The sequence below is a fragment of the Mytilus californianus genome, unplaced genomic scaffold (assembly GCF_021869535.1).
Source record: "Mytilus californianus isolate M0D057914Y unplaced genomic scaffold, xbMytCali1.0.p SCAF_5, whole genome shotgun sequence".
NCBI lineage: Eukaryota > Metazoa > Mollusca > Bivalvia > Mytilida > Mytilidae > Mytilus > Mytilus californianus.
Window position 1 is genome coordinate 55,809,482 of NW_026262701.1, and position 6,551 is coordinate 55,816,032.

Sequence of the window (6,551 nt, forward strand, 5' to 3'; positions counted from 1 at the left end):
AATAGCATAGCCTTAAAACTTTACCTGTCTTGCTCTTTCATATGAGCATAAATAATGTATGGAATATAAATTTCAGTCATAATTAAAGGTATGTTAATTTGTATATCATTTTGTTTACACTTGTCTTATTGACATATCATTCGGAAATTAACACCAATCAGATTTGTTCTAACACGCCCCGATAATTAAATAATAAATTTGTTGAGTCTGCGTTAATATAAAGTTAGCCACATTTTCTGTGTTAACAGAAATGGCTAGACGCTTTAACAAAAGTAATAAAAGGGAGAAATATAACCAAAGACAAAAGAATAAAGTTGCAATGCAATGTTTTCAATTAAAACATAAAATCAAGCAAGCCAAAGAGCATGTCATTAATTTATCGCAAAGGAAATTGACGGACAATGAATATCTTCTTCTGTCCAAAGGTTTGAATTCATTCCTGCCCCATCCACGAAACGGGCAAAAAAAGACTTACTGAGAGACTTTGATGAGTTTACAAGAAAGATGAGATGTAGATTTTTCTTTCATCAAAACGAAAAGGAAGACATGCATCCTTTCAAAGAAAAAAAACAGGTTATACGCCACCCTATAGTTGCAACGCACTTGAAAATTATATTTTCAAAACCAAATATGAAATGTCGTCAATGCAGACTCGAAAATTTAGAGATAATTTGAGTGCTTTGGAAAGGTAAAGCATTTCAACACTTTTAAATGACAAATCGATCATTATTAAAAAAGCTGACAAGAGCAACAATGTTGTAATTTTAGATAAAAGTATTTACTTATCTGAAGCAAATAGACAGCTTGGTTCACATCATTACAAAAGTGTTGACCATTTTGATTTCAAGCGTCTTAGAAACAGTTTGAACGAATATCTAATATGTATGTTCAACAGGAGAATACTTGACAGTGAAACTTTTAATTACCTAATTAATGGTAATAGAATAAATTATGGATCAGGACATATGCTAATACTTCCAAAAATTCATAAATTGAATCAATCTGACATATCTGATATAAAATGCAATGGGTTTAATATTCATAACATAGTTCCACCTGGTCGACCAATTATCTCTCAGATCGGCACGATTACAGAATATATAAGCCGGTATGTCGTTTATTTTCTTGTGCCTATCGTGCAAAAACAACAAACATACATAAAAGACACATCAGATTTTATACACAAATTGGAAACAATTAAACCACATGTTGATTTCTGCTATGCAGTTTTGATTTAAGCCAAATGTTTACAAATTGTCCAATTGATGAAATATTATCTGCAGTGAAAATTGCCTATGATGATTTTGACAAATCACAAAAAAAAATAAAATGCCCACCCACAGAGGACCAACTACACCTCCCTAGAGCTGTCCTCGTCAACAATATCTTTGAATTTAATGGACTTCTATATCAACAATGTCTTGGTGCAGCTATCGGGGCGTGCTGTTCCCCAGAATGTTGTAACATCTTAATGTACAATATCATGAAAGAAATTCTTTCTAAATTCCGAAATAGAAATAATATATTCTATTATGTGAGATACATGGATGATGGCTTTATAATATACAATGGCAACAAACATGAATTGATTGATTTTTTTAAGTTAGCTAATAGCCACCATAAGTTCCTTAAGTTCACATATGAAATTTCAAATGCTGGAACTACATTTCTAGATGTTCATTTGTTTAAAGGGAGAAGATTTCTCAATAAAAACATATTGGATTTGAAAACGCACTTTAAACCCACCAATTCATTTTATACCTACATCGGACCAGTTGTCACATTAGACATGTGTTTTCCGGTTTTATCAAGGGTGAGGTTATACGATACATCAGAAACACAAATAATATAGATGATTTAGAACAAATTCTTTCACAGTTCAAATTGAACTTGATTAAGAGGGTATACAAGGAGAAAGAGATAGATAACTGTGTAAATGAGGGATAGAAAATTCTATTGAGAAAAATTTCTAAAAAACAACAAAAGGAAATTCCTTTAGTTTTATCTACCAAATACAACCCATGCATAAAACAAACTGGGAAAATATATCATCAAACATTGGCACATAATACAAAAAGATATGATTTGCAATAAGATATTCACAGAAAAACCTATTATAGCATATAAAAGGCACACAAATTTAGCAGATCTGCTAACATCTACTAAAATTCGAAATTAGAAAATATAGGACAATCCCTGATGATGGCGGGCCTATATCTAAAACCCATTTTAGAATCTATAAAAATGCCGCCGAAACACTAATTTAGTGTAGGATTGATGCACGCAATTCTATAAATTTATCCAGTCAGTTCTAGTGATTTTCTAGAATATATTAAAATATCACCAGGAATGAAGTATTTTTATTCCTTAATCAGGTGGAGTAATGTTTGACATGAATTAAATAAGGATGTTGGAATATGTGGATATATTGTTCTGGAGTCTGTCCAATAGAAAATTGTTTTTTAAAGCAATTACATTCTCTCTAATATTCCGTCTTTAAATATAAACCACGATCTCCGATGCTCAAAACGCCCATTGCATACGCGTGTTTGCAATTCGACATCTGGGACACATTCAGCACCACATCGCTATGCTGCTGATATTGAACATTTGCGCATGCGCAAACTGATTGTCGGAAAATCTCTCTATTTGCTCCCGGCTGGACACTCCGTTAATTGTGACAGTCAAAATATGTACAATTCTGATTCTGCGGTAAGTATAGACATTTCGAAAAAATTATGACGTTGGTGTTTACAAAGCGAAAGAAGCACTTTATATTTGAATTTTGAATTTTGATTTTATTAATTACATTTGCTAAAAGAAATTGACTGGAATTTTATTTCAATATCCATCTTTTTTCAGTAGGGCAAACAGAAGCGGCATCTGTTACAGAGGCACACGGAGATCTTCCAGGTAATGAAATAAAATTAATGTCCCTATTATTTCGTCCGTTTGCATTTTAATGAAAAATTATTTCTCTGGTGGATATAAAATGAGGAGATCTAGATGTTTACATTACATTTGCTTATAGAAATTGACTGGAATTTTATTTCAATATCCATCTTTTTTTCAGTAGGGCAAACAGTAGCGGCATCTGTTACAGAGGCACACGGAGATCTTCCAGGTAATGAAATGAAATTAACATCCCTATTATTTCGTCCGTTTGCATTTTAATGAAAAATTATAAATCTGGTGGATATAAAATGAGGAGATCTAGATGTTTACATTACATTTGATTACAGAAATTGAATGGAATTTTATTTCAATTTATCCTGTAATTAGCCTTCTATTGTACAAATAACAGGTGTACAAATAAATTTTTGCTTTATTTGTATAGTATGCAAATTATGCATTAGGCCCCGCCTACTTGTTACCGGAACTATTTTTTCATCATCTTAACCTTGCGTGACCCTGCTTGACAACTATGTAAACAAAACGCCGCTATCGTTGACTGGTACGGAACATTTTTTTTTATTGCAAAACGTTCTGACTCAGGAACCAGCATAATAGTGTCGTAAACAATGAATAAAAATAAACAAACAAACATTTTTTTTAATTGTATTATTCTTATCCCATGAAAAAAAAATGTGGTTGAACAGATGCATTTTGTAAAAAAGGGGGGTCTCCTTTAATTGCTTGCTGCAAAAATATTTCGTCTGCAATTAAATTCGTCTGCTAAAACCAAACATGTCATCTGATTCTGAAGAAAATAATATGGAAATGCCTCAGTTTAGATTAATTTGGTCACCTTATGCTGAATTAACTGAAGATGATTTGATGGACAGAGACCTGCAGGACACCCTCACCCAGTTAGATAGGCCAAATGAACAAGATTTGACAGAAAATCCTAACCCCACAAATCAAGTTCAGGAGGAAAGTAATTCTGAAAATTTAGAAAATGCATCTGTAAATCCACATTTTGATGCCCAATATATGGACATGACAGAACATGATATTGAACAATTTATTGAAGGCCAACAAAATAAAAACACTTTAACAAAAACAGTACGAGATATTACCCTACTGAACAAATTTCTGAAAGCCAAAAATGAAAACAGAGAATTACAGACTATTCCACCAGTGGAATTGGACCCTTTGCTGGCCAACTACTTATTAACTCTTCGTAAAAAAGATGGAGGGGAATATGAGCCATCCACCTTGAGATCAATAGTCAGTAGTATTGACAGGAAACTAAAAAGACACAAATATGGCCATTCAATTGCTGGATCAACCACACACCAAGATGAGGCTTTTAGACTAACCAGGGAATCCTTGAAAGCAAAGCAGAAGGTACTTAAACAGAAAGGCAAGGGAAATAAGCCCCTACGATCACAGCCAATTACGGACGATGAAATTAACATTCTTTATGAAAGAAATGTCTTGGGTGACAGCTGTCCTGATGCCCTTCTACGGACTATCTGGCTGAACAACTGTGTTCATTTTGGACTTCGTGGTGTACAAGAACACTATACACTAAGGTTTGTGACATATGTCAAGCAATTTTTCATAAATGTATAATGCACATAATAAACAATCAATATATTTAATATTTGATTTAATACATGTACTTGATAAAAAAAAATATTAACAGCAACAACAATTTGCAAATAAACCTTCATCTGATTATTTTGCAGTCATTTAAAAAAATCTTTAACATATATGTATTGTACACTCGACTCCCTCCTGTATGTATTATTCCACTATTTATCATCCGATCATAATTATTCATTATCATCTTACCTTTATTTAACATTCATATGTGTATCATGTGTATAAATGTTAGCTTCCAAATGGCATATAAATTTGCCGTATGAATTTGTATAGTATTGTCCATATATCACGTAACATGTAGATCTTTTTCTGATTCGCTGTCCTTTGAATATATGAAACGAAAACATACAATCCATCCATCATTCAGGAAATAGATTAATCACACAAGCACATATTCATTATAGTGGAACATTGATATTCTTCTCTTCTACACTAAAATTCCTAATCCTGCTTGTTGAGCATAATATGGCTCGCTTTCTATATATTTAGTACACTATAAAATGTATAATCCAAGTGATATTATTTGCACTGCCATCGTCACACCAAATCTGAAAAAAATGAATGCTTGTAAATAAATTTGAACATGAAAAACATAATATATTATTTATTCTCCATACACATTGTAACACGAGGCAAACAAGTGACACTTCTATATTTCTGACTTTAAAATTGCTAAAACAGAAGATATTTATCATGTTTATATGTAATATAAGTACAGTTAGTTGTCCAAACATGAATCATTTATTTTGTATGAGCTATATAGAAATATTGAGAATGAAATGTATAGGTTGCTAATAATTTATACTGTTTAATTGCGATTTCAAATAAATTACATATTTTCAACAGCAAAAAAATATTATAGGTCGAAGGAAGGCCTTCAACACGGAGCCTTGGCTCACGTACACCAAACAGCAAGCTATAAAGGGCCCAACAAATTACAATTACTAGTGTAAAACAATTCAAACAGTAACAGATACACAGTCAACCCCTAAAAATTTTAACAAATTAATATAATTAGAATTAGCGTTATAATTTTTCAGATGGGGTGATGTAACCTTGAATACATCCACAGATGGTTCCCAATATTTGGAGTTAAACGAAAGACAGACAAAAACAAGGACTGGAGAAAACATATCAGATGTACGGGAGATTTCGCCTAAAATATATCAAAGCCAAGGAGACCGTAACCAACTTGATTTCTATACTTTGTATGCCGCAAAGAGACCAATTGGGTTTAGTACACCAGAATCTCCCTTTTATTTGGCCACACGCACCATTCCACTTGAAGACAAGAGGTCTGACATCTGGTTTTTAAGACAAAAGCTTGGGGAAAGAAAACTAGGATCAATGGTGAAAACTATGAAAGAAAGGGGGGATCTAGACAAAAACAAACGGCTCACAAATCATAGTGCTAGAAAGTATCTCGTGCAAAAGCTAAGGGAAAATAATATCCAGGGAACAGATATAATGCAAATTTCAGGACACAAGAATGTTGCCTCTGTTAACAATTACAGCACTATTTCTGAAAAGCAGCAAAAGAATATCTCAAATATTCTCAGTAATACAACAACAGATGAAAACATGGTGGTTGTGCCATACACACCACAAACTGAACAATCAATCTTACCTAGAAGGACATCTACAGTTACTGGACCCGTGGCAACGTCAACTATCTCCGCTCCCGCTGTCTGTCAGTCTGATCATGATAATTTGTCGACTTCTTTCTGCTCTCAGACAAACATGTCCAACCAAATTCAATCTATGTTTTACGGTGCAACGCTCCATGTTGGCACACATAATGTGTACACACATCCTGGCACACAGTGAAAAGCCCGCTCAATAGTTGAACTGATCGATTTCGATCAAAACAAATGTGTTACTGTTTCAATTGTTACAAGTACGTTTATTTGACATAAAAACCTACATTTATCGACTCATATTGAATAAAAGTACTTGTTCTTCATCAATTTTATTCATTTCACCACTGTATGAAAACTATT

The 6,551-nt window shown here is 33.0% G+C and overlaps 1 long non-coding RNA gene across 1 annotated transcript; it reads right to left on the minus strand.

Moving 5' to 3' along the window:
- Nucleotides 1–4,529: 4,529 nt before the first annotated feature.
- LOC127702729 (uncharacterized) lies at nt 4,530–6,340 on the minus strand. The gene is made up of 2 exons (XR_007982558.1): nt 6,179–6,340; nt 4,530–5,099 (listed from the first exon to the last, which is right to left on the minus strand). It is a non-coding gene; the product is annotated as an uncharacterized LOC127702729 (long non-coding RNA).
- Between the last annotated feature and the right edge of the window lie 211 nt (nt 6,341–6,551).